This window comes from Lissotriton vulgaris, chromosome 7 (assembly GCF_964263255.1).
Source record: "Lissotriton vulgaris chromosome 7, aLisVul1.2, whole genome shotgun sequence".
Classification (NCBI taxonomy): Eukaryota; Metazoa; Chordata; class Amphibia; order Caudata; family Salamandridae; genus Lissotriton; species Lissotriton vulgaris.
In genome coordinates, this window is record NC_141695.1 from 11,278,562 (window position 1) to 11,300,799 (window position 22,238).

Below are 22,238 nucleotides of genomic sequence, written 5' to 3' on the forward strand. Positions count from 1 at the left end.
GTTTGTTTGATTGTCTCAATTTACCCCAATTTGGAAGCAGGCCTGATGCGTCTTTGAACCGGTCCAGTTCATTACAAAGGTGAGAAACCAAGTGAACAGGTCTTACAAGTACACCAATGCATCATCTGCTTACAGTGACAACAAATACTTCTACTGCCCACTGCTGTGCTCCATTGTGCCACGCACGTGCGTAATCAACCCGTTTGTGACTCCATATTACAAACAGCAAGACAGATAATGGGCAGCTTTGCCGGGAACCCCTTTCAAAGTTCCAAGATCCAGCCATCTGTTTAAAAACGTTTAGAAGGCACTATGCATAAAAACTCAACCCAGCTTTAAAAATTGGGTCCAAACCCCACTCGTCCATTGCTGACCATATGCAATCGCAATCCATTGTATCAATGCACGTTTACTGCCGAGTGCGCCAGCCACCTTATACTGTGCACTGTACTCCTACCTAGAATACATCCAGTCTGCGCTTCATGGACCAGTGAAGCTACTGCTTGCAAGGCCCTGTTTACTATTGTCTTGCTAGGAAATGTAACCTCGTATTTATCATTGAAAGCGGGTGATAGGAGGGAGTTAGTTCTAGATTTGTATTCACTTTTGGGATTAGCTCCATTAGCGCTTCGCATATAGAAGAAGGAAGTCTGTTGTGGACGCTTCGTCATACACCTTAAATAGTCCACCTATTAGTATTTCAGGTACTGTCTGGTATGGGTCTGCTGGGAAATCATTATTACCTCCAGTTGTCCTTTTTTGCATTTCTAGAACAGCTTCTTTGATCTAATCTCTGATGAAGGCTGCTTCTGATTGCTTGCACTGTTCTGCTGTTAGCCTGGGTTTTGTTATTGTGTCCAAATACCCTGCTATGATGTGCCTGTTTATTATCAGAAATTGTCTATATCCTCCTGATAATTATCTGTACTTTTGTCATTCATCCCAACTCTATTGATTATGTCTTTTGCCTGTTTCGCGTCACATTAATATGTGTGAGTGGAACGTCTCTTTAATGACCAGCCAACCATGAGTACTGACCAGTCACCTCATCTCTGGAGTCTGAGCCTGCATTGTGTATGTGCTTCCTTTATCTACCTTAGACCATGGGTCTTTTATCTGCTCTTTTACATCAACTATTTGTTGCAGGTTCTCTGGGTCTAGTACCATCTCTTCCCGTGTCTATTCATTCTATGTCTTTCTCACTGAGTGTTCACCCCAGTTGTGGTTTCTACTCGGGAAACTTGAAATGTGCAGTCCACTGTAAGAGGACCCTTAAAAGACTCCCACTCCAACTCTAGTGTCCTGCTCTCTTTTTAGCCCTCGTTGAGTTGAAGAATTGATGTACACATTCCCATAAGTGCATTACAAACACCCGAGCTTCCGTTTTTAGGCGCCAAGCTTGTGTTCATGCATTAGAGGTAATTGCAGCTGTGAGAGGCCAGAGAGAAAATTTTGTTTCCAAACCTCCCAGACCATCCCACTTCCCTGGTAAGTACTCTATTCTTCTAAATGTGTGGTGGATATGTGATTAGTAAGAATATATTTTATCTGTTGGGTGTTGACTTCTTGGAGTCTATTTGTTCAGCCTCTCGCGCGATTTCTGTCAACGCGGTTTGCAGACCTTGTTTTGCACTAATAATTGGTGGGTATCTGATACACACAATTCTATCTTTATAACACAGTTTAGATCCCCAGCCCAGATGAATCTAGGACCCAAATAAGGAGTCCACCCACAGTATGTCCTTATAACACATTTGGTCATCCACTTTTGGTACACACCCATTGTACAGGCAAGTTTCATTGACCTCTCATATACCCAGAGCTAGAATATATCTTCCTTCTGGGTCAGCAAGAGTATCCTGTGCCAGACTAGGACCGCTGCGGCAGCCCATACCAGTACTTATCTGGAGTAATAAGCAATTTATAAGTAGTTTCCCGGAGCATGGCTCTCCCCATCACTGGATGTAAACATGAATGAACCCTTTGGGGTTGGTGTGCAAACGTCTCACAATCCATAAGAGTAGTTTCTCCACTTATTCCAAGCATGTCAACCTTTCGGTGTGTCCCTTTGTCACCCCATAAGCTAGTTACGCAGCCATGGCTCAAGAAAATGTCCAGTCTGTTTAGAATACTGTGTTCTTGACTTGATGCGGTCTACTCTAACCTCTATAGACCATTTTACTAACCAATAAGATATAAAATATTTTTGAGATCCCTCCTTGGGCAGGTGTTTACAATGTAACAAAAATAACTATAACTTATTCCCACCAAGCCATGTACAAGTCTGCTCTGGTTCCTGCTTCAACCCGCCTCAGAATCCCAACCCTCCCTCCCGTGTTTAGTTGATAGTTTCATTCTCCAACTCTTGCACCCTCTTCCTACCCTTCCCAACTTGGCTAATATGGTTAGCAAAGTAGAATTAGCTAGTGAGCCCTACACTTAATTTACAGACTGTCGTCAGTAGACTCAGGATCTTCTCCTGTATTTAGCAAGACTTTCCCCATCAGTCAACTTGTAATCAGCCGTGTGACTACAACGTAGATTATACGACCCCAGCCTAATCTGTACGTCTCACACGGTTCTTTTGTTATTTTTTTTTGTGTTGTGTATATGAGGTTCCTGTTGCGTTGGTCCCCAGCCCCTCCTTTTTAGGTCTCGCGCCTAGCGTTGCAGTGCGCAGAGCAAGACATTTAGTAGGTAAAAATGGGGTTTCAGAAGTTGCCCTAGGAATGGCACACGCACGAGCGTGTGATTTTCCTTTAGGGGCCCACTATTAGGCTTTGCGGGCGTGTTTTTTAGCGAGAGAACACACAATAGGCCAAATGAGGGTGCATTCCTCCACCCTTGGCCTATTGGTGTCTGTTACGCGCACCGGCCGTCATGTGGTTTCAATTATCGTACCCAGACATGGGGGCGATAATTGAAACCACATGGCTCGCAGTGGCCAGCGCACAACTTGCAGGCTTGTTCTTTTTATTTGGATCCATTTCTCAGGGAAGCAACTAAATGAAAGAAGCCGTGTTTTGTTTGGTGCCACTTTCACACCTCCCGCGCACCATTCGTGGGCTTGTTTTTTATAAGGTAGCATACTCTACAACCCGTCCTCTCCTCCCCTCTCATTTACCTGTGATATCATGTGGTACTCCTGAAACATATTCCAAAGTACTGTCGTCTGGGATATAGCTCTTTTCTGGCCCCAAATTCATTAAAATGTCATTAGGAACAAAATTATAAGCCAGCTTCGCTCGCAGAGGCAATGCTGTTGTTTTCCTGCTGAACATTAACTAGCAAGGGATTTCGCTGGTCGCTTTATAACACGTTCCGAGCCTTGTTTTAACTCCTGTTATTTATAAACATGAATCCTCCAAACCCCCTGCTCTTACACATGTGCTATGAAGGTACAACTGCTGGTACCAGCGTGTTGGGTGAATACAGGGCTGTATGCAGCCTTCAAGCCTGGTACGGGTTGGCCCGGGGCCTCTGCTGCAGCCGGGCAAGCTGTGGGACGCACCGCGAGGCCCAGGAGGCAAGTGGGTGCCCTGGCCAGACTCCCAGGCCGGTGACACCGAGTGCTGCCCGCCTACACTGTGTACGCTGAATTATGCATCCAATGCCTGATGCTCCTCCAGTCTTACCGTTGCTCCGAGGAGGGTCTTGGCTGACTGCGCTCCGCGGCCTGGGACAATCGGCTCTCAGAGATGCAGGGGGATGTAGCACCGAAGGAAGCAGGCAGCATCCCCTAGCCTGCCGTGGATGTGCTGCAGGGGGAAGGTAGCTAGGAGGAGACAGCCGGATTGTTCAGAGCCCGTAGACCAGCCAGGTAGGACAGTGGGACGGGGCACTTTGTTATTCTGTGAATTATTGTAGTGTCCCAAGTGGCTAGGTTTCAGGGCACTTCTTCTGTTACCGGAGGACAGGTCCCCGAGGGTGTGGGTATTGTGTGCGACAAGTGATACCCTGTCTGTCAGTTCTCTTTACTGGAGCGCTGCAGCCAACTGTGGGAGTACAGCCCCACACTGAGCGCATAAGCTATAGTTCCCTGGGGGCCACAATGCTATGTATGACAGCTGCCCCAGCCTTGGCTTTGTAGCCACAGCACTTTGCATGCTGGGATTTTTGAGCCCATGCGTATAGTGTTAGAAACGAAACTACCTGTCCTATAATGCACAGGTCTGTCAGCTTCAAAGCAAGGATAGCAGAAGTGTGCTTTCGTGATATAAATCTACTTGACAGCTATGATATCTTACTCAGGGAAACTGGGAGATTTATAGACTGAGCAATTTTTCTGAAAAAGCGCCAGGACTAAGATAGAGTGGCTGTCTGTCGGGGGCCTGCTCCAGCTTGTCATCCTTAGAAGTCGATACACTATTTAGACCAGGGGTGTGATTCCAAACAGACTGGGTGGTCTGTGGCCGAGCCTGTCAAGAGCCAGATGCGACTGATTCAGTGGTTCATCCTATTGAGGTTGATGAAAGCAGTAATGTAGATTGGCCACTAATCGAATTGACCCCGGCAGGGCGTCAAGATTAGTATTCCTGTAGTAGAATAAGTGTTGGGCGCACCCGGCATGCGACTGACTCTCCCTCAACCCCCAGCCATTCAGAATTAACGCCTGTAGGCAAATCATATGTCGGCCCTTTAATAATGAAATCAAATTAAATGAAAAGGCAATTTATAGAGCGCAAACTATTACCCAAAGGTGTCAAGGCGCTTAGAATGTCGTGCCTCATCACTGTTCCTCGTGTTCACTTAGGGAATAGAGAAGATGTTAAGTTGAAGAATTTCTAGTTAAATAACTTGCGTTAGAATATGTATTTGATCCCATTGTGTGATCTTGGGAAATTCACTTCAGCTTATTGTCCCTGGGGTGGAAAATCATGCAATGTGTGGTACACAAATAAATGAATTACTTCACCTGTGACACGTTATTATAGGTTTGTGCTGACAGTCAGTAGCTTCACCCTGGCTAGTTCTCATTGCGGCGTGCTGGGCATTGCAAGTTACCGAAATTACGAGTACTCATTCTACCTTCAAGTATACAGCATTGGCAAAGTCTTGACGAACAAACTAGGGAAGCGACGCAATTCTTTGACATGGAAATGTATGAATGTAGAAAGTTTACAAATATCTTAGTTACTTGTAAAGTGCCTATTCAACTCAGACCATTTCAAAGGGTGCAAGAAGGCAGCTACAGTTCTATTGTTAATGAAAAATAAACGTTGATAAAGGCTTGTTAGCAAATAGGGCTGCAAGACGGCTTCAGTCCTGAGCTTTCATGCGGCAACATGTTGCATTTATTTATTTATTTATTTTTAGAGTTTTCTATAGCGCGAACTAGAACCGATAAGGTTATCAGAGCGCTTTACATAGCACCAGTTCCGTTACATGTTGTCACAACAGTTTACATAGAATCAGTTACGTTGCACATTTCAAGATCTTGAACCGTTTAGGTTATCAGAGCGCTTTACATAAGCCAGCATTCGATGTCCAGTGCCCTCCTCCGCCGTGTAGCGGGGGACCTCATCCAGCCCTCCGAAAGTCATCGAGCTGTCTGGACTAGGCTCCTGGAATTTCAGCTGACTTAGGGATACACGCGTTACAAAAGGTGCAAATAGAAGAGAAAAAAATTGCAAATGTACAAGAGATAGAGTCACAAGAGAAGGAGATATAGATGGATATACTCTAGGCCTATACTGGTCAGAGGCAATAAGAGAGACAGTAGGAAAGTCAAAAGGACAGTGAGAGCATTCGATGTCCAGTGCCCTCCTCCGCCGTGTGGCGGGGGACCTCATCCAGCCCTCCGAAAGTCGTCGAGCTGTCGGGACTAGGCTCCTGGAATTTCAGCTGACTTAGGATTACACGCGTTACAAAAGGTGCAAATAGTAAAGAAAGAAAAAATTGCAAATGTACAAGAGATAGAATCACAAGAGGAGGAGATAAAGATGGATATACTCTAGGCCTATACTGGTCAGAGGCAATAAGAGAGACAGTAGGAAAGTCAAAAGGACAGTGAGAGGTCACTAAAATGGTGGAAGAAAAACGTTAGTAGAAGAGGCACGCCATATAGAGATAAAAGGCAGACATTCGCTAGTTGAAAAATAGTCTAAGGAGGCCAGTTTTTAGAGTGTGGTCAAATCGTGAAAAAGACTAGCTCATGATGGCCGACAAGGAGAGAGACCAGTCTAATATGGCAGCCAAATTGTAGTGATTGTTGAGTTCAGTTTCCATTTCTACTCTGGGTAGGTCGAGTTAGTCCATCTTCCGTGTTGCTTAAAGGGGAGGATAGAGTTCAGCTTCTATGCTGCTAGATGGTGAGGAGAGAGAGAGAGGCTTATCTCTGACTTGCTGATCCCTGCCCTCGTTGGTATGTAGCCTCATGGTCATCTTGTGGGCAGGGAGGCGATTTATTGCTCCAGTTTATGGCCCCAGCCATATTAGACAATGGAGAGTGTAACCATCGCAAAGCCCGCGGAAAATAAAAAGCACACAGATATCAGTTTGAAATTCCGGGCATAGGGTAAAAGCCGGCATGTTTGTTTAAAGTAGCATTTTTCCGGACAGCAAGAGAGAAACCGACATGAGTAATTTAAGGAGAAAGATTTGCGTGCAGTTACCTTCCGAGTCGTCCCTGCCGCTGCTCAAGTAGTTTTGCGTGCAGTATGCAGAGTGAGAAATCGGCATGATTATTTAGCGTGGTAGCTATTGTGCAGTTACCTTCCGAGTCTTTACTGACGCTGCTGCCCAGATCCGGCACCTCCAAAGTTGCGTAGTGTTTGCCCAGTACACACAGACAGACAGGGTACACCGGGGCTTCTCCCAATGCCAGTTGCTCCGTTCTCGCCGATCCACTGGGCGGGGAGAGAGGGGGGGAAGCCTCCCGCCTGAACTCTGCCCAGAACACACAGAACAGGGCGAACCGGGGCCGCTCCAGCTGCCCAATTACCCAGATCTTGTTGATCCACTGGGAGGGGGGTGGGGGGGAAGCCTCTCGTCGGAACGCTGCCTCAGACAGGGCACCCCGGAGCTGTTTAATTGCCCATTGCTCCCTTCTCGTTGCTCCACAGTCTCCACAGCAACCCGTCGGAAAACGCTGCCCAACGCACACAAACACAGCCGTTCTGGGTGCCGAGTGCACCGATCTCGTTGATCCACCCGCTCCGGGTCTGTAAACACCCACTCCCGTCCGCTTGTTACTCTCCCCGGCAGCTTCAGTGACACTGATCACTTGCCGGCGGTGATTGCAGGCAAGCAGGGCACCTCCACACTCAAGGGGGCACTGGGATGCAGTCGTCTGTCCGGAGCCTCCTAGGCGTCCTCATCATCGTTCCGGTCTCGGTACCGGTGCAAGCGTGGATATCTTCAGGCGGGTCGGGTACAGGCGAAGCTGATCTTCAGTCGGGTCGGGTACAAGCGGTGCACTTCAGGCGAGTCACTTGTTACGGTCCGGTTGCTCGTTTTTCTCGCCGATGGTGGTGCGTGCTATCAGGGATAATTCCATGAAAGGGATCCCCAGCACTAGGAGCTCCGGACCGGAGCTCCTATCAGGCGGCCATCTCGGGCGCATTCTGGGAGTTGCAGTCTTGGCCCATTTCGAATAAACAAATGGGACCAAAATACCAGTTTAAAGTGGTTGACAGGAAGTGCACAGGCTGGAATAGAACATCCATTTGTCATAAAGGCAGCTCGTACCTCTAAAAATCTGGAAACCTTGCATGCCAATATGATGTTGTGTTAAATGCATTTGAATAACACATTCCCACCCTTTCAGAACCCGCGTGCCCGGTACGGCTCCGGCTCTCCTGTTCACTGACGTGAATGCTGTTGTGTGTAGAGAGGTGTCCGTCAGAAAGGGCAGCACGCTGGGAGCAGACTGATGGGTGCATTGCTTGGTGATGGGTTATAGTGGTATCCGGGTAGATCTTGGAATTGCGCTGCTTGCGGCATTATTTTTTGTAAATATGGGTTTGCTGGAAGGTGGCAGGAGCAGTCCTAAATTCCCCACCACCTCGAGCGCAGCAGTACACGCGAGCAGGCGACTTTGTCCTACCACTAGTTTTACATGCAGCAAAGTCAGCTCCTATTTTGCTACTCCTGCCGCTCAGCAATGCGACTTTACTCTTCCCTCGGCCCCCTTCGTTCTTTCTCCCACATCCTGCTTGATTTCAAATTTCATATGGGGCTGCTCCTTTGTTCAAAAAGAAAACAATATTTAGTGGCACGCTCTTTACAGTTTTTGTTTTAATTTAGCCCTCCAATCCGGGTGTCTAACAATCTTAAAATGGTAAATTAGAACACAATGTATGTGTATGTATAAATACTGAAACATGAACCCCTATGTGTCTTTCCTGAAGTTCGCAGGTTTCACATTCAATATAGGTGCTCTTTAGACATGTATTTTTATTGAACGATAGAATGTGTAGCAGGTGACAGGGAATACCCATCTTGCATTTTAAGATCCTTTTTTGAATTTTCATTCATCCAATCGCACCCCTTTATTTTAACATAGCCATAACTTAACTGTAGAGTTGCTATAAAAGCTTATAATATGGTATATATAGTGTGCACTTTTTTCTTTAAGTAATCTGAAACAAAAAAATGCCATTTACAATGCAAATAGCTCAAACTCCAACAAAGGTGAGACCTATTGCATTGTAAATGCTGGTTTGCTTTGTCAGCTCATATTGCAGAAAGTTCACTTAATGTCCACTCATGCACATCTCATCTATTGTTTCTTGGAGATTATCCATGGGTTTCTTTTTGGACTTGTCCGAAGACCGTCTGTAAAGATCTGGGGTGGGAACAACTTTGGGAGCAGGAGTGGGCCTTCCCTCTCAAATGTGACCGGGAGTAGAACCTGCGTGGATCCTTTTGGTGTTTTAGTACGTGGCGCTTGGCTTCACCGCCTTCAATGGTTTTTGGGTTCAACAGAGGACAGTCACTGCAGGCCTTGGAATCTCCTGCTGAACCTGAACCCCAGAGGCGCACCTAGTGGTGATGGGTCACAGACATCTGTTTACGGATGCCCTTGCAAGGATTTAGACCTGTATTCATAAGGAAATTCTCTTCAAGGGGAGGAAGAAAAGAGGAGCAGAGATCCGAATTAGCATCTGACGGCATGGAAAGAAAGGATCGGATGGCAGCACGCAAGTGTGGCGCTTATATGTGGGTCAGTTAATGATTTCTGGATCAGAACAAATGTGGTGCAGAGCCACACAGCGCCACCTACTCGCACACACGATCACTGCATTTCGAGTTTCCTGATCGAATATGGTGCCTGTGGGTATTCACAAGGTGAGAAATCTGCAGCTAGATAAGTCACTTGTTTTTTTGGAGTTTGTCTTTATGAAGAAAATTGCTTTGGTGTGCCCTGGGTAATACTTTTTTTCGGCTTCACTTCGATTTCTCAGTGATGAACCATGGTGTTTATGGCAGTTTTGGTATGCTTGTCCTTTGTCCTCCCAGTCTTGCCAATTCCAATCCACCTCTAGTTCACTGAAGAAACAACTTTTTTTATTTCCTGAGTCGCACTGGGTACAGCAGCGTACATTTTAAATACAACTCTCTACGTTTTTATTGGACCTCCATAAATAACTTGTGCTGAGTCTCTACCCTTCTTGTGTAGTCCGGAAAGATGGCAATATTGTGGTTTGTATACGGAGGCATATCTACTTTTCTGACATTGCAAAATATAGTCTCTCTCTCTCTATAACTGAGGGACTTAGCGATCAGTGCTCTAGAAGGAGCTGCAGATGGAGGTCTGGAGACCAGGGCTCGGAGTACTCTTTCTACCATGGACAAAGCAGATGGACCCTAGGGTTTTAGCTCTTGAAGGATCCATTCTTTCAGAAATCATCCTGGTGAGGTTGCCTCCATCTACTCCGGGAAGCCTAGGATTCCTAGACTGTTTCTCCTAGAAGGACCCTCCTCGTTCTCTGCGCTGTCAAGAATATTGAACTACATTTTCATTACTGCAGTTGTTATTGTGTTCATTTCTGTACGGAACATTTCCTCTTCCCCGTTTGGACTATTTCAGCTATTTTTCTCTCGTAAGTTCACTGTAGCTTCACTTAACGTGACGGTCTCAATTTGTGCTTTTGGCTCTACACTTGAATTCTGAACAGAAAGCTGTTCTTGATTGCTCTTTGGAGGTTTTATCTTGCTCCACACATGTATGCATGGGATCTTCACCCTCCGCCTGGGACGACTCCTGGTGGCCCCCCGCCCTAGGCAGCGCACCCAAACCGACAGACCACGCACGCAACTTGGGCGTCATCCTGGACTCCTCCCTCTCCATGACCAGACAAGTCAACGCCGTCTCCTCGACGTGCTTCAACATCCTGCGCATGCTACAAAAGATCTTCCGGTGGCTCCCCACCGAGACCAGGAAGACGGTCACCCAGGCCCTCGTCACCAGCCGCCTGGACTACGGCAACTCCCTCTACGCCGGAACCACCGCCAAACTCCAGAAGAGGCTCCAGCGGATCCAGAACGCCTCAGCATGACTCATCCTGGACATCCCCCGTCGCAACCACATCTCCGGACACCTGAGAGACCTGCACTGGCTCCCGGTCAACAAGAGAATCACCTTCCGTCTCCTCACCCACGCTCACAAAGCCCTACACAACCAAGGCCCAGGATACCTCAACAGCCGCCTCAACTTCTACGCTCCCAAACGCCCCCAAACGCCAGCTTCGATCGACCGGCCATGCCCTCGCCGCCGTACCCCGCATCCGAAGAGCCACCACAGGGGGAAGGTCCTTCTCCTACCTCGCCGCCAAGACTTGGAACTCTCTCCCGACCCACCTCCGCCTGACCCAGGACCACCTCGCCGTCAGGAAGCAGCTCAAGACCTGGCTGTTCGAGCAGTAGCGGACCCCCCTCCCCTAGTGCCTTGAGACCCTCCGGGTGAGTAGTGCGCTATATAAATGCCTTGATTGATTGATTGATTGATCATTGCTACGCTTCCCTACTGGTTTTTCCAGCCATGCCGCCTCTCCTCAATGCCTCGATCACCAGCCCTTGACCATCAATTCAAGCGAGCTGTCCCACTCCTGGCTCCTCTGCACCAGACTGTGGAGACTGTTCTTCAGCCCTGCATCCGGGACTCCCTCTGCACGTTCAAACATGTCCCTGCTGAACTGCTTATTCTCGGCTGCAGCACCACTCCTCTTAGCGCCTCTGTCTGTTTGCAGCAAAGGTAGGCCGCATCAAGCAGGGCGGGGTCTACTTGCAGCTTGCCATGTCAGAAAGGTTGCTGTAGATACTTGGCTATAATCTGTGCTGAAAGTGCGCTAGACTTTGCATGTTAATAATTCATGTCGCTGGTTGTAGTGACAGGATTCTACAGGATTACTGGAGAGGAGCATGGAAGCTTCGCAAGGAAGCGTCTTTGTCAAATGGCAGGCAGTTCCATGCACACCCCCACCGTGCCACTGATATTCTTGATGGATACAATTGGACCTTCAGTTTAGCAGCTTCACAAAGCCAACCCTATTGTCTCTGGGAAGGTCTCCTAAGAACCTCTGCATTGCTTCTCACAGACAGGATGTCCAGGCATCCCCGATGGGTCAGGATAGTCTCACGTTTTCACCATCTGTCCTGGCAAAGTTCAATACAATTAGCACGTGGCCCAAAGTTCCAAGATGGCTGAGTGAACACAGAGGGAGGGAAGTTATGTGTTCCAGTCAATAATTACTTGGCAGCCCCTATCACACAACTAATTATTAAACACAGGTGATATTGTGTGTAAACGTTGCATTTAATACCCTAATTCCAGGGAACGACAAGTCCCAGGCAGCAGTGAAGATTGCTATCTTCATTGTCATAGCAGATGTACCACAGATCTATCCAACACCTTTGCCCTTTTATCTTGCCTGATGAAGAAGTACGGACACCGATGCGGACTGTGAGCTTGGCTTCATCACTCCAGACACAATGGCTGAATCAGGTGGGGGATTGGGTATCAGGAATTCAGCTTTTGGCTCTTGTGGTCCATACTTCGACAACTAGGGGTTGCAGACATTGTTGTAGCTGGGATTAGGAGTAGCGCCATCTTTAGGTAATTCTGACCTGGTGTCAGAGGCATCAGCATTCTTTCTGAAGACCTTGAAAACCACAGTAGTTTGAAAAATGGGAAATTATTTACTGAATTTACTGGCCACAATTGCTAGATCTAGATATAATATTGCTTATAGCTGATCTTATAGATAAAAATCTAGTTGATGACATGGGCGCATACAACACCCTTGATAACTCATACGGTGTGTGCCTTACATGGACATGAAGCCTTGCTGTCATGGTTACCACTGTCCTCTTTCTAGTAAAACACTGGTCTAGTGCGCATCTGAGGAGTCCGGGGGTATCTCTTCTTGAATGTTTTTGTGGAGTAGAAAAATACATCTTTAGTGATCTCCTAGCGCAGTGCATTCGCCACTTGTCCTTTTCAGGAAGTCTCTTCTTGGGAGGGATGTTCCGGAGATGTTTTTTCTCTACACCCAATGGGTGCAGTGCAATTTTCTTTCTACCCGAGTGCCCTGCAATGACCAGTTCAACTTCGAAATCCTCATGGTCAAAGGTTTTGCCATCATGTCCTGCTCGTTGGCGATCCTCCCAGTGGCATGGGCCTTGACGGCAAATACTGATATATCTGACAGAACGGGCTTGTTTCTTTGATGATAAAGGTCTTGTTGGAAATTTTTTGGAAAGCGACCTCGTAGGTGAACACTTTTTGACCTGGACACCTCTGTCAGGCCCGTCACGTAGCCTGGGAGTGATGACCAAACCCTTCAAAGACAGTCTCAAGAAGTGCAGAGGCGGAAGCCCTAGCTCGCCTCACCTCGCGGATGACAACAAGCAACAGACCTAAGAGACACGTCTCAATGTTCTTTCCCTCCAACGGTAAATCCTGCTCTGAACTTCTGCTCATTTTTGGTACAAAGTTCTATGTTTCCTTCCCAATGTATAACTCCACTTTGTATCGTTCCTCCGGCCTCATTGCTGCCTGGACAACTTTGTATCAAAAACGCCTCGATCCCTTTATATGGATTGCATGATTAGAAATATATTCCTTGTGAGCATCTTTGAGATATCGGAGTACTGCTCTCAGGACGGTGGATATTCCAAGCGGGCAGGGAGCTCAGAGAAAGTGTTAATGTGTAATGTCGGAATCTCAATGCCTCCTAGCGAGACATTTAAATGATGAACCTGTAATGGAAACTGCTTTTGTGTGTGCTTTTTTTAAAATAAGTTTTTACACATTGCTTTTTACAAACCACTTTACTCTGGGAATTACCAGGGAGAGCATCATCGTTTTCCTGCGCTTCTGTGCAAAGCAGAATCATTATTGATTGGTGAATAGCATTTTCAATATGATCTGGTGAATATTTTCTGCCTCAAAAATCCTTTGTATCTTGCACACCGTTGAGATCCCTTTTGTATAATGAGTGTAAAAATCACAAGAGAATGAAATAAAACCGAGACAGCCTAGGCCGTGTAATGCTACCTATGAGCGTCCCGGCTACAAAAGATGGCCCTGAATTGCCACATAATTCCAGGGGCCTGGCTATACCAGATACCCACGCGGGGAGATAAAGCACGCTTCATTGGTGGAGCGCAGAGCACCTCTTTGTTGATGGCACAAAAACTTATCACAGACACTGGAGATCAAACTGCCTCACAATACCCACAGTCAAAAATAACAAACCTGGGCCACAAAACACACCAAGTATGGAATAAACACACTGAATCCATAAATGGCGAAAAGAAAATAACAGGAACTCTATAACTGATCCCAAATCCACACGCTCCAAAAACAGCAACCAGGATCAGAACAAACTGCTCAGATCCATCTGAAAAAGTATCTGCTGGCTCACAGGGAGGACCTGTACCCATCGGAGCCTCTGATGGTCTGCTATGAACCTAGGCGCAGATGTGTCATCCCATCATCTGTGCGGTTCTCAAATACAGTCCCAGAATGGGACTTGAGCAGTATAAAAACACATAAGAGAAGAAAATAATGTATGGCTTGTAGTTCACAATCAACAACCTCTCACCGCCATGAAGCCTGGAGCACGGGACTAGCCATACTACTGCTCTCCACTCCTATGGAGGGGAGGAGCTTCAGATGTCCAGAGCAGTGGTTCAGTGAAGAGTTTGACTAAAGTGGCACTTTACTATTTGTACTTATTTAAAAAATGATTGTTTCACTCTAATCCTCCAAGTACTCAAGGTAGACAGGTACGCGACATTTCCTACAAAATTAGTATAAATTAACTATCACTACAAAAGGTTTTTCAAAATAGATACCTTATTTATTGATTTTCTTAAGGGCCAGCTTCTTAGTATTTCAGTTTTTAAATAGGAAACGTGGCCCCTTGACACTCTACTCTTCTGTGAGTGGCATATGCATGAAGGCGCTACCACCAGCAATTTCCATTTACATCTGAAGTGCAGTAAAACTCTCCATCGATGGCCAGCTTTGAGTGCCAAAGAATTCTCTGAAGGCATGTGGTCCCCTGTCTTTGCAAGGTGTGTAGGGGAATCCAGTTTGAGATACAAATTTTAGCGGCCTTCCCCGGGATATTACCCTTTTAATGTTGGATGGTAGCAAGATCATTAAAACCATAGGTAATGCATCAGAATGGTAATTACTCCCCCATCCAGTGGGTCAACATGTTTCAGCCTTAAGATTGGCCCCTGGTCGGGGTCCCTCGCTTTCGGGTGGACCAGGATCCCCCGTTTCCTACTGTACGTTACTGTCACCATTCATTCTTATTCCAGCATGCATACGCTGTATACCCATTGATCTGTTCCTAGAGGTCCCTCGCTCATACACAGGTGGGCCCAATGGAGGAGTACAGCCAGGGGAGCCTTGTAGTCAGCGGTGTCACCCTGCGGCAGCACACCGATCCCCACCGTCTCCTCCAGACTAAAACGGGCTCATCTGGTCGAGACGACCAGTGTCCCTCCTTTAGCACAAGCGTCTTGCAGTAGAGCAGGTTTTACTCCGTCACTGATGGACTGCGGAGTACTACAGACATTCTCCCTTTACTAATAACATTCTAAAGTGCAGTACGTTCATTCATCTTTGTGCACAGTACCAGAATTTCTCCCTTCACAACAATCAAGCAGCCAGAGGACTACGACAGTTGGAGACCCCAGACAGAGTCATCTGGGGTAAGGTTTTCAGGTGCGGAATAATATGGTAGAAGACGCACAGCGGAAATGTTCTTTGAACAGGTGCCCATGTGAGCAGGGCTATCATTGTTTCTCTCCCGGGCTTCTAGCAACACATGAAGTATGGGAGTTGTAGGTCTCACTCCACTCCCACTAACATCTCTAAACAAGGATTTGTAAAAGGAACAGAGTAGGACCGCAACACAAAGACCTTGGTAACCAGGAGCACCCGCAACCCCACCAGGGAGCAGCCCCTTGACGGCAACGGGGGAGATTGACGAAAAGATCTAAATTATGGATTTGAAAACTCACGTGGTTCTATACCATGAACACTGTCATGAAAATCAATTTGGAGTAAACACAGATCCTGCCAGTGTTGGAGGAGATGGGGAAGGGGAGGAGCTTTGGGGTCTGCTCTGTGTGTCTTGCACCCAGTACGTCAACAACCTCTGTAAAGGTTAGTCCAGGAGGCAAACAGCAGGAGTGACAGTCTGTCTGCGTAGGATCCAGTCTGGGATCTGGGAGCAGACTCCTCCATGTTTGTATGTGTCACAGACAGGCCTCCCACCACAGGCAGTGACCCTTCATCCACAGCCCTGCAGCTGGCAGTGCCGCATCAGAGGAGCGGTCCTTGTGGATACGCAGCGAGTGCGTCTCAAGCAGCTGTCTGTGGTCTCTGGCCTGTAAGACCAGGGAGACAGCTGCACCTACAGTGCATGGGCTCTCAGATCTAAGGTGGGGCAAGTAATGGAGCTTTGGAATAACCCTACCCAGGCCCTTTTCCCTCCTCCCCTGGCTGACTGATCAGAGTAAAACCTGCTGACCAAAGTTCTGGAAACATACTGTGACATTAGCCACTAACCAGATGTGACAGCTGGAAACACAGGTGAGATGTGCATTCTCTTTCCAAGGTCTCTGTGGCACATTAAACGAACCAGGGAGTCGGTGTCCTTGGAGAAGAAGAGTGCAAAGGGACCCGAGGCACCACAGGAGACCCAATCAGTAAACCCCTGGCTCTCCTTCCTCAGACTTGCATGGACCAGGCGTGCTAGGGATGTCTTAGACTGCCTGCTGCCTGCCTCGAGATGCTCCTAATGCTCAGGAACAAGTGTTCTGGACAGGTAGCTACCAGCCTACTTCCTCCTGAGTATTCACCCACAGCACAATGTGTGAGCAACCCAAGAAGGAAACAAGCAGATTTCGCAAAACTAAAAACTGGACTGGCAGTGGATGAGTGATCATAGGATTGGTGGTAGCAGAGCAGTTGCCAATGCATTCCTTCAGGTAGCCCCAGCTACGTCTTTGACAGCCCTTCGCTTGGTAATATTAATTCTTGTGTGAAACGGTTACATTAAATTACAAGTCCCAGAATGCAGTGTGTTGGAGGCTAATAGCCAGGAGCGGCATAAGTTGTCACCCATGACATCTCGCCAGTTGGCAGCTATGCCAACGGTCTGCTCCGAGGAAGGACGTCACTGGCACTGGAACCAGGCCCTGGAAAAAGAAGGTAAAAGGAGTTTTTGATGGCTCAATGAGGAGGGGGTGGAGGCTCCCTATGGAGGGTTAGAAGAGCCTGGATTGAGGGAGGGCTGAAGACATCCAAGGAGAAGGGAGGGGTGCAGAAGAGACGGGAAGGGAAGGGTGCCGCTGAACCCTAGAGAGTGACGCCTCATGACGCTAAAGTAGAAACAACATTGCATATTTCAAAATGGAGTGAGTGGTAAAGTAACACAGAGGGAGGGAGGGCTGGAGGGAGGGGGTGTTACTGGAGCCTGCAAAGAGTGTCCCTAGGACCAGGGTGTAGGAAGCACTCAAGGGGCCTAGAAGATTAGACTGCTGTGAGAGCCGGATGGGAGGATGCTCTGGATAAAAGTGTCGGAAAGACGGAGTCCCAGGTGCCGGCAGGGCCTGGAGGGAGGGAATGACTACATTGAATGAAGCCCATGTGCCGGTAGGGCCTGGAAGGAGGAAATTACTTTACAGAGCCTCCGGTAGTGGCAGGGCCTGGTGCTTGAAGGCCCTGGGGGAAGGGAATGCCCACACGGAGTCCCAGGTGCTGGCACGGCCTGGAGAGGGCTGGTAGCGGAGTCCCGCAGCCAGGAACTGCCACCCTGTGTTCCTTTACAACTCAGACAGTTGGGCTCTTTTACTGCTGTGGTGATCTCACATACTGCTGGGGACAGTTTGTCTGTTCAGGCTTCATGGTGGGTGAGTCTGTCCATTGGCGGGTCAAGACTAAGCTTGTCATGAAATGTTACTCAAAGTGTCATGCATGAAAGGTACATACATGGATATGTCACACATAAGCCCATCAGAAACGGCACACACTACAAAGCTGCTAAGTTTCCCAGGTCCATTTATGATGTGCTCAAGTCCGGCCATTTTCTTTTCATTTTGGGACTTGTAGTCATGTATTAGAATGGAATAAAAACAATCATTGTTAAATGCATTAGTTGCGCTTTTACAGTTTTTGTTGTAAGTTGTAGCTTGGTGAACAGTTGTGCAACAAAGTTACTGAAACTATAAAAGCGGTGTCGGAGCCATTACATGCCACATATAATACACAGATGCAATGACTCACACGAGTGTGCGGTGTCGGAGCCATTACATGCCACATATAATACACAGCTGCAATGACTCACATGAGTGTGCAGTGTCGGAGCCACTACATGCCACATATAATACACAGCTGCAATGACTCACACGAGTGTGCAGTGTCGGAGCCAGTACATGCCACATATAATACACAGCTGCAATGACTCACACGAGTGTGCGGTGTCGGAGCCATTACATGCCACATATAATACACAGCTGCAATGACTCACACGAGTGTGCGGTGTCGGAGCCATTACATGCCACATATAATACACAGCTGCAATGACTCACACGAGTGTGCGGTGTCAGAGCCATTACATGCCACATATAATACACAGCTGCAATGACTCACACGAGTGTGCGGTGTCGGAGCCATTACATGCCACATATAATACACAGATGCAATGACTCACACGAGTGTGCGGTGTCGGAGCCATTACATGCCACATATAATACACAGCTGCAATGACTCACATGAGTGTGCAGTGTCGGAGCCACTACATGCCACATATAATACACAGCTGCAATGACTCACACGAGTGTGCAGTGTCGGAGCCACTACATGCCACATATAATACACAGCTGCAATGACTCACACGAGTGTGCGGTGTCGGAGCCTTACATGACACATATAATGCACAGCTGCAATGACTCACACGAGTGTGCGGTGTCGGAGCCTTACATGCCATATATAATGCACAGCTGCAATGACTCACATGAGTGTGCGGTGTTGGAGCCATTACATGCCACATATAATGCACAGCTGCAATGACTCACATGAGGGTGCGGTGTCTGAGCCACATATAATGCACAGCTGCAATGACTCACGAGTGTATTAGTCAATAATGGAAATGTTATGTAAGACAATGAGAGTAACAAGGTCCTACATTTGAAGAGTGCTTGTTCTGAAGGAACTCAAAGTCAGGATTTAAAACGTGTGTAGGGCATTCAGAAGTCAGTGGATGGAGTTGTCTGTACTAAAAAGTATCTGGCACTACAAAGGAACCCTTTGTAACAACCTTAGAATAGTAAAAGTTTGAGACAATGGTAAGAGTCTTGCAGTGTGCATGTTGCTGCTTGATGACAGTTCATAAATCACTGAGCTACATTATAAAGATTGTAGCTTCGGACATGCAGGTAAACAGGATGTCTGCAAATAAAACAGTAACCCTATCTGTATAAAATAAAAATCAGGGACCTGACTTTTGCACACTGTATTTCCAGCAGTCACATTAATCCTCCATGCTATGATGTGTAAAAACTGAATACAATGCACCATGTTCTCTCCAGCAAGTACTTTAACCACCAGAGTTATCTTACCATTATCACACCCTGGAAAATAAATGTACGAGTTGACTGTTGTTGACCAAGTAAAAAACATAACAGAGTGAAAAAAATGCGACAAGCGGTTTATACACATGAGGGGATGAATGAACAATTACATGAATGGCTCAGAATCTCCGGGTCGACAAGAAAAGCATAATGCCATTACCTGTCGAGTAGTGCACCATGGTTCAAGAATGTGCTAACACAAGATCCTCTTTCACAGGCAGGTTTCAATGTGAAACAGGGTGTAACTCTGTGTACTGTATTTATACGGTTATAGCATGTTAATCCATGGCTTACTGATAGTAATCACAGGTGTGGCAATGTGAAGAAAGAAGAATAGTACCAGTGTTCATACTCTCAGACGTGGTTATGTACCACAGGCCGACAGTGAACATTCAAATAATGGTTGATCAATGGTGTTAATGTGACAATAATACATTAATGATTCAGCAGTCTGGCAAGTCATAATGTGCTAAACGCTGTCACTAATTTGGCGGTAAAACAAATATCCAATAGTGCCTGTAATGATGCAAGAGCCCCTAGCAAGAACGCCAACACGGAGCCGGTTACATTGCCTCTCGTGTGAAAAAACGATGCAAGCGAGCCCTTAAACGTTAACTCCTACACTCGCAGAATTTACACGCTCGGCTACGTGCTCAAGACCTAACAGATAAACTCATTCAACTCAGAAATTCAGATTCTATTTTTATTTAACAACACATATACATCAAAGACAACCAGTTACCAGGACCCCTGACGAAGGGGTGTAGACCCCGAAATGCATTGGGTTACAAGTGTAATTTGTGTTGTACTAAAATTGTTTTGAATAATTGTATATGAATTATTCTCATTGACTATTGATTTTTGATGCAATGATCACAAAATGACATGAATGGATTTTTATAGACTAAACTTGTGATGATTTAAGAACAAGAAAAAATTTGACTAATGGTTTCATTTGTATGAATAGCTAATCGTTGTGCGCACTGGAGTCCTGGTGATCTAGCGATCCCAGGCCACATCCATAGATTATTTAGGGTTTAGCAGGCACTAATCTAGTGCTGCACACATATCGAACTAATGCCAGGAGACTGAAAATTTGAGTGCAATACCCTCATCCACATACATATGTAATGATGCAAGAGCATTAAAAACATATTATTCTGGATGTGTTGGCGGCAATGTGGCTTACCAAAAAGCACATGAAGCATTTCAGAAAAAAGCAAATAATCAGGCATTGGAATTCGAAATATGTAAAGAAAAGTACACAAAGCAAGATGCAAAACGCAGCCTGTGAAAGTAAAGAGTATTAAGCTTTATCAAAAAAAGTAGTTTGAAGCACCATGCAGATGGAGATGAGTAGTTAGGCCATGGGAAACTGATAAGAGAGACACAGAAGGGAGAACAGCTTACAACCAATAGTAACTGAGGAAAACAAACGGGCAAGCACACGGACCAATCAGAACTGAAGGTGGGGTGTAAGTTCCATTTAAGATATATTAAATACAATAGATTTCACAAGCACAGCGTAAGCAAAATCTAAAACGGAATACAAGTCCCAGAATTCAAAGAATAAACATGGGCTGGAGCAACACTATACCAGAACTGGGATGGCACATCACCAAGACTGGGGCAGCGCGGCACATCACAAAGACTGGGGCAGCGGGCACATCACCAAGACTGGGGCAGCGGGCACATCACCAAGACTGGGGCAGCGCGGTACATCACCAAGACTGGGGCGGCACATCACTAAAACTAGGGTGGCACATCACCAAGACTGGGGAGGGGCGGCACAGCACCAGGAACGGGGCGGCACAGCACAAGGAATAGACTGAGGAGGGGGGCATCTGTGTGACATGAGAGAGGGCCCTGCACGGGGCAGGACACACCGTGCCCAGCTCATATTCACTAGCCTGGTGAGGCTCCTTAAGGGGAGAAGAGGTGGTCATGTGCCCTGCCCATTGCATTGTGGGTAATGCAACTTCCAGTTCTAGTGAGATGAACACAATCAGTGTGCCCATGAAAGGGAGGGTGATATGTGGAGAGGTGAAACCTGGGAAAAACCGGACTCTGCCCCAGGCCTGGGGTCACAGGCCCGAGGTGCAAGCATGTTCCTCTTGCCTGTGACCCCAGGTGTGTGGGGGGGGGGACACACGACCTGAGTTGGGCCTCTATCAGACGGAGGATGGGAAACACTGCAAGGGGGGGGCACCTCTCACTGATCCAGGACCTCCCTCTCGCCCGGTAGACTGCACTAGTGCATGCAACAAAGGAGAAGACGTGGTATAAGGGCCAGAGCTGCCGACTTTAGAGCTGGGGGAACCAGGTCCGAATCTCTGCGTCTGCACAACACCCTGTGATTCTGGACAAACCACTTCATCTCCCCCACGCCTACTACCAAAAATGATTGTGTCCTTGTGCAATGGAACCGGTGCTCATGTAAACCCGGCGACTCTGCCCTTTCAAGGTCCCCGGGTAAGACCGGGGTTTGGAAGCGAACCTTTGAGCCCTTCATTGTACACCATCTGGCGACGAGCCCAGCAGGGCGTGCCCGCGCAGGGAGTGAGGGCTACCTACCGAGCTGGGGGGCGCTCCTGGTCCTCGCCGGCCTCGTGGGGGGGCTGAAGACCCCTGGGCGTTGGGAGGGGGACATGAGAAGTGAAATAACAGGGACTGGAGGGTGGGCGGGGCCCGAGTGACCCGACTGCGCATGCTCAGTCCCGTGACACATTCTGTGCTGCCGATCCCATATGGCGCATGCGTACATCCAGCCTCTACTGTCTGACATGCGCAGACATGCGTTCTTTGTCCAAGGCGACGTAAGGCGCATGCGCACTTCAGGGTTTGAGACAGAGCACTATGTCACATGCGTAGACAGTACAAGGTCACGCGCTGCGCATGCGCACCCGCAGTAGCCAAGACACTGCACTGGCTGACATGCGCAGACGGCACGCGGCTCCTCGGGTCTGCCCAAGTGTGTGCTACCCTGCACCCCTTCTGATGACCCTTCAGAGCTGGAGGCCGCCCCAGCCCAGCCACCGTCACCGCTGCTCGGCATCCACGGTCACTGGCAGCCGAGCTCTCAGAGTGCCCATGGGTGACGTGTCCATGGTCTCAGTGGACTTAGGAGTGACATTCAA

General features: G+C 47.6%; 1 protein-coding gene across 1 annotated transcript in view; it reads right to left on the minus strand.

The window, feature by feature from the left end:
• The window catches only part of LOC147700507 (uncharacterized), a 30,561-nt gene extending 8,761 nt beyond the window's left edge, over window positions 1–21,800 (minus strand). Inside the window, exon 1 of the mRNA XM_086929658.1 lies at window positions 21,676–21,800. The gene's annotated coding sequence lies outside the window, so the exon portion shown is untranslated. The remainder of the gene's footprint in view (window positions 1–21,675) is intronic.
• Window positions 21,801–22,238: the final 438 nt, after the last annotated feature.